The sequence below is a fragment of the Heloderma suspectum genome, chromosome 1, assembly GCF_057233095.1.
Source record: "Heloderma suspectum isolate Gila_16-S chromosome 1, 16-S_ref, whole genome shotgun sequence".
Taxonomy (NCBI): Eukaryota; Metazoa; Chordata; class Lepidosauria; order Squamata; family Helodermatidae; genus Heloderma; species Heloderma suspectum.
The window spans coordinates 231,431,828-231,444,037 of record NC_139458.1 but is presented as its reverse complement, the minus strand read 5'-3'; positions in this window follow the sequence as shown (position 1 = coordinate 231,444,037).

Genomic DNA, 12,210 nt, shown 5'->3' with positions numbered 1-12,210 from the left:
CCTCTTGGGACTGAAACATGTCCCTGTCCACAAGCTGTACTAATGGGCAGTATGTTATCCTCCAATGGCTCACTCAGTCTGTTTGACCAATCTAGGCTTTACCAAGACGTTGGTTCCTTCCTGGGAAGCCTAGTGTCCCCAACCCTAACCCTAATTTGAGTCTCAACCCTAATTTCCTGTTTAGACTGAAACATCGCCCCGTCCTCACGTTGTACTTATAGAGGTCGGCACCCCTTTCTGATGACCTGCTCAGTTCGTTTCACCAAGCTAGTCTTCCCTAAGAACCTGGTTCCCTCCTCGGAAGCCAAGTCTCCCCAACCCTAACCCTAACTTGGGTTTTTACCCAAATTTTCTAGAGGAACTTTAACATCCCCCAGTCCACGCAGTGTACTAAAAGACAGGAGGGAACACATCCTGTTGGGCCACTCAATCGGTTTCAACATGCTTGGCTTTACAGATGCCCTGGTTCCATCCTGGGAAGCCAAGTCTCGCCAACCCTAACCCTAATTTGAGTCTCAACCCTAATTTCCTCTTTGGACTGAAACACACCGCCGTCCACAGAGTGTACCAAATGTCAGTATGGAAGACATCTTGATGTCCCCCTCAGGCTGATTCACCAAGTTAGGCTTCACCAAGAACCCGTTTCTTACCTAGGAAGCCCAGTTTCCCCAACCCTAACCCTAACTTGGGTTTTTACCCTACTTTATTTTGGGAATGAAACATCCCCTCGTCCACGCGGTGTACTAAAAGACAGGAGGCAACCCATCCTGCAGGCCCACTTATCCTATTTCTCCATGCTTGGCTTTTCCGAGGCCCTGGTTCACTCCAGGGAAGCCAAGTCTCCCGAACCCTAACCCTAACTTGAGTCTTAACCCTAATTTACTTGTGCAACTGTCACAAACCCCCATCCACAGGTTGTACTAAAAGACGGCAGGCATACCATTCCTTTGGCCCTCTCAGTCTGTTTCACCATGCTTGGCTTCAGCAACACCCTGTTTCCATTCTGGGAAGCCAAGTCTCCTGACCCCTAACCCTAAGTTGGGTCTGAACCCTAATTTCCTCTTGGGACTGAAACTTGTCCCTGTCCACAAGATGTACTAACAGGCAGTTAGTTAACCACCAATGGCTCACTCAGTCTGTTTGACCAATCTAGGCTTTACCAAGACGCTGGTTCCTTCCTGGGAAGCCTAGTGTCCCCAATCCTAACCCTAATTTGAGTCTCAACCCTAATTTCCTGTTTTGACTGAAACATCGCCCCGTCCTCACGTTGTACTTATAGAGGGTCGGCACCCCTTTCTGATGACCTGCTCAGTTCGTTTCACCAAGCTAGTCTTCCCTAAGAACCTGGTTCCCTCCTCGGAAGCCAAGTCTCCCCAACCCTAACCCTAACTTGGGTTTTTACCCAAATTTTCTAGAGGAACTTTAACATCCCCCAGTCCACGCAGTGTACTAAAAGACAGGAGGGAACACATCCTGTTGGGCCACTCAATCGGTTTCAACATGCTTGGCTTTACAGACGCCCTGGTTCCATCCTGGGAAGCCAAGTCTCGCCAACCCTAACCCTAATTTGAGTCTCAACCCTAATTTCCTCTTGGGACTGAAACATGTCCCTGTCCACAAGCTGTACTAATGGGCAGTATGTTATCCTCCAATGGCTCACTCAGTCTGTTTGACCAATCTAGGCTTTACCAAGACGTTGGTTCCTTCCTGGGAAGCCTAGTGTCCCCAACCCTAACCCTAATTTGAGTCTCAACCCTAATTTCCTGTTTAGACTGAAACATCGCCCCGTCCTCACGTTGTACTTATAGAGGGTCGGCACCCCTTTCTGATGACCTGCTCAGTTCGTTTCACCAAGCTAGTCTTCCCTAAGAACCTGGTTCCCTCCTCGGAAGCCAAGTCTCCCCAACCCTAACCCTAACTTGGGTTTTTACCCAAATTTTCTAGAGGAACTTTAACATCCCCCAGTCCACGCAGTGTACTAAAAGACAGGAGGGAACACATCCTGTTGGGCCACTCAATCGGTTTCAACATGCTTGGCTTTACAGATGCCCTGGTTCCATCCTGGGAAGCCAAGTCTCGCCAACCCTAACCCTAATTTGAGTCTCAACCCTAATTTCCTCTTTGGACTGAAACATACCGCCGTCCACAGAGTGTACCAAATGTCAGTATGGAAGACATCTTGATGTCCCCCTCAGGCTGATTCACCAAGTTAGGCTTCACCAAGAACCCGTTTCTTACCTAGGAAGCCCAGTTTCCCCAACCCTAACCCTAACTTGGGTTTTTACCCTACTTTATTTTGGGAATGAAACATCCCCTCGTCCACGCGGTGTACTAAAAGACAGGAGGCAACCCATCCTGCAGGCCCACTTATCCTATTTCTCCATGCTTGGCTTTTCCGAGGCCCTGGTTCACTCCAGGGAAGCCAAGTCTCCCGAACCCTAACCCTAACTTGAGTCTTAACCCTAATTTACTTGTGCAACTGTCACAAACCCCCATCCACAGGTTGTACTAAAAGACGGCAGGCATACCATTCCTTTGGCCCTCTCAGTCTGTTTCACCATGCTTGGCTTCAGCAACACCCTGTTTCCATTCTGGGAAGCCAAGTCTCCTGACCCCTAACCCTAAGTTGGGTCTGAACCCTAATTTCCTCTTGGGACTGAAACTTGTCCCTCTCCACAAGATGTACTAACAGGCAGTTAGTTAACCACCAATGGCTCACTCAGTCTGTTTGACCAATCTAGGCTTTACCAAGATGCTGGTTCCTTCCTGGGAAGCCTAGTGTCCCCAACTCTAACCCTAATTTGAGTCTCAACCCTTATTTCCTCTTTGGACTGAAACATACCGCCGTCCACAGAGTGTACCAAATGTCAGTATGGAAGACATCTTGATGTCCCCCTCAGGCTGATTCACCAAGCTAGGCTTCACCAAGAACCCGTTTCTTACCTAGGAAGCCCAGTTTCCCCAACCCTAACCCTAACTTGGGTTTTTACCATACTTTATTTTGGGAATGAAACATCCCCTCGTCCACGCGGTGTACAAAAAGACAGGAGGCAACCCATCCTGCAGGCCCACTTATCCTATTTCTACATGCTTGGCTTTTCCGAGGCCCTGGTTCACTCCAGGGAAGCCAAGTCTCCCAAACCCTAACCCTAACTTGAGTCTTAACCCTAATTTACTTGTGCAACTGTCACAAACCCCCATCCACAGGTTGTACTAAAAGACGGCAGGCATACCATTCCTTTGGCCCTCTCAGTCTGTTTCACCATGCTTGGCTTCAGCAACACCCTGTTTCCATTCTGGGAAGCCAAGTCTCCTGACCCCTAACCCTAAGTTGGGTCTGAACCCTAATTTCCTCTTGGGACTGAAACTTGTCCCTGTCCACAAGATGTACTAACAGGCAGTTAGTTAACCACCAATGGCTCACTCAGTCTGTTTGACCAATCTAGGCTTTACCAAGATGCTGGTTCCTTCCTGGGAAGCCTAGTGTCCCCAACCCTAACCCTAATTTGAGTCTCAACCCTAATTTCCTGTTTAGACTGAAACATCGCCCCGTCCTCACGTTGTACTTATAGAGGGTCGGCACCCCTTTCTGATGACCTGCTCAGTTCGTTTCACCAAGCTAGTCTTCCCTAAGAACCTGGTTCCCTCCGCGGAAGCCAAGTCTCCCCAACCCTAACCCTAACTTGGGGTTTTACCCAAATTTTCTAGAGGAACTTTAACATCCCCCAGTCCACGCAGTGTACTAAAAGACAGGAGGGGACACATCCTGTTGGGCCACTCAATCTGTTTCAACATGCTTGGCTTTACAGATGCCCTGGTTCCATCCTGGGAAGCCAAGGCTAACCAACCCTAACCCTAATTTGAGTCTCAATCCTAAGTTCCTCTTTGGACTGAAACATACCGCCGTCCATAGAGTGTACCAAATGTCAGTATGGAAGACATCTTGATGTCCCCCTCAGGCTGATTCACCCAGCTAGGCTTCACCAAGAACCTGTTTCTTACCTAGGAAGCCCAGTTTCCCCAACCCTAACCCTAACTTGGGTTTTTACCCTACTTTATTTTGGGAATGATACATCCCCTCGTCCACGCGGTGTACTAAAAGACAGGAGGCAACCCATCCTGCAGGCCCACTTATCCTATTTCTACATGCTTGGCTTTTCCGAGGCCCTGGTTCACTCCAGGGAAGCCAAGTCTCCCAAACCCTAACCCTAACTTGAGTCTTAACCCTAATTTGCTTGTGCAACTGTCACAAACCCCCATCCAAAGGTTGTACTAAAAGACGGCAGGCATACCATTCCTTTGGCCCTCTCAGTCTGTTTCACCATGCTTGGCTTCAGCAACACCCTGTTTCCATTCTGGGAAGCCAAGTCTCCTGACCCCTAACCCTAAGTTGGGTCTGAACCCTAATTTCCTCTTGGGACTGAAACTTGTCCCTGTCCACAAGATGTACTAACAGGCAGTTAGTTAACCACCAATGGCTCACTCAGTCTGTTTGACCAATCTAGGCTTTACCAAGACGCTGGTTCCTTCCTGGGAAGCCTAGTGTCCCCAATCCTAACCCTAATTTGAGTCTCAACCCTAATTTCCTGTTTTGACTGAAACATCGCCCCGTCCTCACGTTGTACTTATAGAGGGTCGGCACCCCTTTCTGATGACCTGCTCAGTTCGTTTCACCAAGCTAGTCTTCCCTAAGAACCTGGTTCCCTCCTCGGAAGCCAAGTCTCCCCAACCCTAACCCTAACTTGGGTTTTTACCCAAATTTTCTAGAGGAACTTTAACATCCCCCAGTCCACGCAGTGTACTAAAAGACAGGAGGGAACACATCCTGTTGGGCCACTCAATCGGTTTCAACATGCTTGGCTTTACAGACGCCCTGGTTCCATCCTGGGAAGCCAAGTCTCGCCAACCCTAACCCTAATTTGAGTCTCAACCCTAATTTCCTCTTGGGACTGAAACATGTCCCTGTCCACAAGCTGTACTAATGGGCAGTATGTTATCCTCCAATGGCTCACTCAGTCTGTTTGACCAATCTAGGCTTTACCAAGACGTTGGTTCCTTCCTGGGAAGCCTAGTGTCCCCAACCCTAACCCTAATTTGAGTCTCAACCCTAATTTCCTGTTTAGACTGAAACATCGCCCCGTCCTCACGTTGTACTTATAGAGGTCGGCACCCCTTTCTGATGACCTGCTCAGTTCGTTTCACCAAGCTAGTCTTCCCTAAGAACCTGGTTCCCTCCTCGGAAGCCAAGTCTCCCCAACCCTAACCCTAACTTGGGTTTTTACCCAAATTTTCTAGAGGAACTTTAACATCCCCCAGTCCACGCAGTGTACTAAAAGACAGGAGGGAACACATCCTGTTGGGCCACTCAATCGGTTTCAACATGCTTGGCTTTACAGATGCCCTGGTTCCATCCTGGGAAGCCAAGTCTCGCCAACCCTAACCCTAATTTGAGTCTCAACCCTAATTTCCTCTTTGGACTGAAACACACCGCCGTCCACAGAGTGTACCAAATGTCAGTATGGAAGACATCTTGATGTCCCCCTCAGGCTGATTCACCAAGTTAGGCTTCACCAAGAACCCGTTTCTTACCTAGGAAGCCCAGTTTCCCCAACCCTAACCCTAACTTGGGTTTTTACCCTACTTTATTTTGGGAATGAAACATCCCCTCGTCCACGCGGTGTACTAAAAGACAGGAGGCAACCCATCCTGCAGGCCCACTTATCCTATTTCTCCATGCTTGGCTTTTCCGAGGCCCTGGTTCACTCCAGGGAAGCCAAGTCTCCCGAACCCTAACCCTAACTTGAGTCTTAACCCTAATTTACTTGTGCAACTGTCACAAACCCCCATCCACAGGTTGTACTAAAAGACGGCAGGCATACCATTCCTTTGGCCCTCTCAGTCTGTTTCACCATGCTTGGCTTCAGCAACACCCTGTTTCCATTCTGGGAAGCCAAGTCTCCTGACCCCTAACCCTAAGTTGGGTCTGAACCCTAATTTCCTCTTGGGACTGAAACTTGTCCCTGTCCACAAGATGTACTAACAGGCAGTTAGTTAACCACCAATGGCTCACTCAGTCTGTTTGACCAATCTAGGCTTTACCAAGACGCTGGTTCCTTCCTGGGAAGCCTAGTGTCCCCAATCCTAACCCTAATTTGAGTCTCAACCCTAATTTCCTGTTTTGACTGAAACATCGCCCCGTCCTCACGTTGTACTTATAGAGGGTCGGCACCCCTTTCTGATGACCTGCTCAGTTCGTTTCACCAAGCTAGTCTTCCCTAAGAACCTGGTTCCCTCCTCGGAAGCCAAGTCTCCCCAACCCTAACCCTAACTTGGGTTTTTACCCAAATTTTCTAGAGGAACTTTAACATCCCCCAGTCCACGCAGTGTACTAAAAGACAGGAGGGAACACATCCTGTTGGGCCACTCAATCGGTTTCAACATGCTTGGCTTTACAGACGCCCTGGTTCCATCCTGGGAAGCCAAGTCTCGCCAACCCTAACCCTAATTTGAGTCTCAACCCTAATTTCCTCTTGGGACTGAAACATGTCCCTGTCCACAAGCTGTACTAATGGGCAGTATGTTATCCTCCAATGGCTCACTCAGTCTGTTTGACCAATCTAGGCTTTACCAAGACGTTGGTTCCTTCCTGGGAAGCCTAGTGTCCCCAACCCTAACCCTAATTTGAGTCTCAACCCTAATTTCCTGTTTAGACTGAAACATCGCCCCGTCCTCACGTTGTACTTATAGAGGGTCGGCACCCCTTTCTGATGACCTGCTCAGTTAGTTTCACCAAGCTAGTCTTCCCTAAGAACCTGGTTCCCTCCTCGGAAGCCAAGTCTCCCCAACCCTAACCCTAACTTGGGTTTTTACCCAAATTTTCTAGAGGAACTTTAACATCCCCCAGTCCACGCAGTGTACTAAAAGACAGGAGGGAACACATCCTGTTGGGCCACTCAATCGGTTTCAACATGCTTGGCTTTACAGATGCCCTGGTTCCATCCTGGGAAGCCAAGTCTCGCCAACCCTAACCCTAATTTGAGTCTCAACCCTAATTTCCTCTTTGGACTGAAACATACCGCCGTCCACAGAGTGTACCAAATGTCAGTATGGAAGACATCTTGATGTCCCCCTCAGGCTGATTCACCAAGTTAGGCTTCACCAAGAACCCGTTTCTTACCTAGGAAGCCCAGTTTCCCCAACCCTAACCCTAACTTGGGTTTTTACCCTACTTTATTTTGGGAATGAAACATCCCCTCGTCCACGCGGTGTACTAAAAGACAGGAGGCAACCCATCCTGCAGGCCCACTTATCCTATTTCTCCATGCTTGGCTTTTCCGAGGCCCTGGTTCACTCCAGGGAAGCCAAGTCTCCCGAACCCTAACCCTAACTTGAGTCTTAACCCTAATTTACTTGTGCAACTGTCACAAACCCCCATCCACAGGTTGTACTAAAAGACGGCAGGCATACCATTCCTTTGGCCCTCTCAGTCTGTTTCACCATGCTTGGCTTCAGCAACACCCTGTTTCCATTCTGGGAAGCCAAGTCTCCTGACCCCTAACCCTAAGTTGGGTCTGAACCCTAATTTCCTCTTGGGACTGAAACTTGTCCCTCTCCACAAGATGTACTAACAGGCAGTTAGTTAACCACCAATGGCTCACTCAGTCTGTTTGACCAATCTAGGCTTTACCAAGATGCTGGTTCCTTCCTGGGAAGCCTAGTGTCCCCAATCCTAACCCTAATTTGACTCTCAACCCTAATTTCCTGTTTAGACTGAAACATCGCCCCGTCCTCACGTTGTACTTATAGAGGGTCGGCACCCCTTTCTGATGACCTGCTCAGTTAGTTTCACCAAGCTAGTCTTCCAAAAGAACCTGGCTCCCTCCTCGGAAGCCAAGTCTCCCCAACCCTAACCCTAACTTGGGTTTTTACCCAAATTTTCTAGAGGAACTTTAACATCCCCCAGTCCACGCAGTGTACTAAAAGACAGGAGGGAACACATCCTGTTGGGCCACTCAATCGGTTTCAACATGCTTGGCTTTACAGATGCCCTGGTTCCATCCTGGGAAGCCAAGTCTCGCCAACCCTAACCCTAATTTGAGTATCAACCCTAATTTCCTCTTTGGACTGAAACATACCGCCGTCCACAGAGTGTACCAAATGTCAGTATGGAAGACATCTTGATGTCCCCCTCAGGCTGATTCACCAAGTTAGGCTTCACCAAGAACCCGTTCCTTACCTAGGAAGCCCAGTTTCCCCAACCCTAACCCTAACTTGGGTTTTTACCCTACTTTATTTTGGGAATGAAACATCCCCTCGTCCACGCGGTGTACTAAAAGACAGGAGGCAACCCATCCTGCAGGCCCACTTATCCTATTTCTCCATGCTTGGCTTTTCCGAGGCCCTGGTTCACTCCAGGGAAGCCAAGGCTCCCGAACCCTAACCCTAACTTGAGTCTTAACCCTAATTTACTTGTGCAACTGTCACAAACCCCCATCCACAGGTTGTACTAAAAGACGGCAGGCATACCATTCCTTTGGCCCTCTCAGTCTGTTTCACCATGCTTGGCTTCAGCAACACCCTGTTTCCATTCTGGGAAACCAAGTCTCCTGACCCCTAACCCTAAGTTGGGTCCTAACCCTAATTTCCTCTTGGGACTGAAACATGTCCCTGTCCACAAGCTGTACTAATGGGCAGTATGTTATCCTCCAATGGCTCACTCAGTCTGTTTGACCAATCTAGGCTTTACCAAGATGCTGGTTCCTTCCTGGGAAGCCTAGTGTCCCCAACCCTAACCCTAAATTGAGTCTCAACCCTTATTTCCTGTTTAGACTGAAACATCACCCTGTCCTCACATTGTACTAAAAGACGGTCGGCACCCCTTTCTGATGACCTGCTCAGTTCGTTTCACCAAGCTAGTCTTCCCTAAGAACCTGGTTCCCTCCTCGGAAGCCAAGTCTCCCCAACCCTAACCCTAACTTGGGTTTTTACCCAAATTTTCTAGAGGAACTTTAACATCCCCCAGTCCACGCAGTGTACTAAAAGACAGGAGGGAACACATCCTGTTGGGCCACTCAATCTGTTTCAACATGCTTGGCTTTACAGTGGCCCTGGTTCCATCCTGGGAAGCCAAGTTTCGCCAACCCTAACCCTAATTTGAGTCTCAACCCTAATTTCCTCTTTGGACTGAAACATACCGCCGTCCACAGAGTGTACGAAATGTCAGTATGGAAGACATCTTGATGTCCCCCTCAGGCTGATTCACCCAGCTAGGCTTCACCAAGAACCCGTTTCTTACCTAGGAAGCCCAGTTTCCCCAACCCTAACCCTAACTTGGGTTTTTACCCTACTTTATTTTGGGAATGAAACATCCCCTCGTCCACACGGTGTACAAAAAGACAGGAGGCAACCCATCCTGCAGGCCCACTTATCCTATTTCTCCATGCTTGGCTTTTCCGAGGCCCTGGTTCACTGCAGGGAAGCCAAGTCTCCCGAACCCTAACCCTAACTTGAGTCTTAACCCTAATTTACTTGTGCAACTGTCACAAACCCCCATCCACAGGTTGTACTAAAAGACGGCAGGCATACCATTCCTTTGGCCCTCTCAGTCTGTTTCACCATGCTTGGCTTCAGCAACACCCTGTTTCCATTCTGGGAAGCCAAGTCTCCTGACCCCTAACCCTAAGTTGGGTCTTAACCCTAATTTCCTCTTGGGACTGAAACTTGTCCCTGTCCACAAGCTGTACTAATGGGTAGTATGTTATCCTCCAATGGCTCACTCAGTCTGTTTGACCAATCTAGGCTTTACCAAGATGCTGGTTCCTTCCTGGGAAGCCTAGTGTCCCCAACCCTAACCCTAATTTGAGTCTCAAGCCTAATTTCCTGTTTAGACTGAAACATCGCCCCGTCCTCACGTTCTACTTATAAAGGGTCGGCACCCCTTTCTGATGACCTGCTCAGTTAGTTTCACCAAGCTAGTCTTCCCTAAGAACCTGGTTCCCTCCTCGGAAGCCAAGTCTCCCCAACCCTAACCCTAACTTGGGTTTTTACCCAAAATTACTAGAGGAACTTTAACATCCCCCAGTCCACGCAGTGTACTAAAAGGCCCGAGGGAACACATCCTGTTGGGCCACTCAATCTGTTTCAACATGCTTGGCTTTACAGACGCCCTGGTTCCATCCTGGGAAGCCAAGTCTCGCCAAACCTAACCCTAATTTGATTCTCAACCCTAATTTCCTCTTTGGACTGAAACATACCGCTGTCCACAGAGTGTACCAAATGTCAGTATGGAAGACATCTTGATGTCCCCCTCAGGCTGATTCACCAAGCTAGGCTTCACCAAGAACCCGTTTCTTACTTAGGAAGCCCAGTTTCCCCAACCCTAACCCTAACTTGGGTTTTTACCCTACTTTATTTTGGGAATGAAACATCCCCTCGTCCACGCGGTGTACTAAAAGACAGGAGGCAACCCATCCTGCAGGCCCACTTATCCTATTTCTACATGCTTGGCTTTTCCGAGGCCCTGGTTCACTCCAGGGAAGCCAAGTCTCCCAAACCCTAACCCTAACTTGAGTCTTAACCCTAATTTGCTTGTGCAACTGTCACAAACCCCCATCCACAGGTAGTACTAAAAGACGGCAGGCATACCATTCCTTTGGCCCTCTCAGTCTGTTTCACCATGCTTGGCTTCAGCAACACCCTGTTTCCATTCTGGGAAGCCAAGTCTCCTGACCCCTAACCCTAAATTGGGTCTGAACCCTAATTTCCTCTTGGGACTGAAACTTGTCCCTGTCCACAAGATGTACTAACAGGCAGTTAGTTAACCACCAATGGCTCACTCAGTCTGTTTGACCAATCTAGGCTTTACCAAGACGCTGGTTCCTTCCTGGGAAGCCTAGTGTCCCCAATCCTAACCCTAATTTGAGTCTCAACCCTAATTTCCTGTTTTGACTGAAACATCGCCCCGTCCTCACGTTGTACTTATAGAGGGTCGGCACCCCTTTCTGATGACCTGCTCAGTTCGTTTCACCAAGCTAGTCTTCCCTAAGAACCTGGTTCCCTCCTCGGAAGCCAAGTCTCCCCAACCCTAACCCTAACTTGGGTTTTTACCCAAATTTTCTAGAGGAACTTTAACATCCCCCAGTCCACGCAGTGTACTAAAAGACAGGAGGGAACACATCCTGTTGGGCCACTCAATCGGTTTCAACATGCTTGGCTTTACAGACGCCCTGGTTCCATCCTGGGAAGCCAAGTCTCGCCAACCCTAACCCTAATTTGAGTCTCAACCCTAATTTCCTCTTGGGACTGAAACATGTCCCTGTCCACAAGCTGTACTAATGGGCAGTATGTTATCCTCCAATGGCTCACTCAGTCTGTTTGACCAATCTAGGCTTTACCAAGACGTTGGTTCCTTCCTGGGAAGCCTAGTGTCCCCAACCCTAACCCTAATTTGAGTCTCAACCCTAATTTCCTGTTTAGACTGAAACATCGCCCCGTCCTCACGTTGTACTTATAGAGGGTCGGCACCCCTTTCTGATGACCTGCTCAGTTAGTTTCACCAAGCTAGTCTTCCCTAAGAACCTGGTTCCCTCCTCGGAAGCCAAGTCTCCCCAACCCTAACCCTAACTTGGGTTTTTACCCAAATTTTCTAGAGGAACTTTAACATCCCCCAGTCCACGCAGTGTACTAAAAGACAGGAGGGAACACATCCTGTTGGGCCACTCAATCGGTTTCAACATGCTTGGCTTCACAGATGCCCTGGTTCCATCCTGGGAAGCCAAGTCTCGCCAACCCTAACCCTAATTTGAGTCTCAACCCTAATTTCCTCTTTGGACTGAAACATACCGCCGTCCACAGAGTGTACCAAATGTCAGTATGGAAGACATCTTGATGTCCCCCTCAGGCTGATTCACCAAGTTAGGCTTCACCAAGAACCCGTTTCTTACCTAGGAAGCCCAGTTTCCCCAACCCTAACCCTAACTTGGGTTTTTACCCTACTTTATTTTGGGAATGAAACATCCCCTCGTCCACGCGGTGTACTAAAAGACAGGAGGCAACCCATCCTGCAGGCCCACTTATCCTATTTCTCCATGCTTGGCTTTTCCGAGGCCCTGGTTTACTCCAGGGAAGCCAAGTCTCCCGAACCCTAACCCTAACTTGAGTCTTAACCCTAATTTACTTGTGCAACTGTCACAAACCCCCATCCACAGGTTG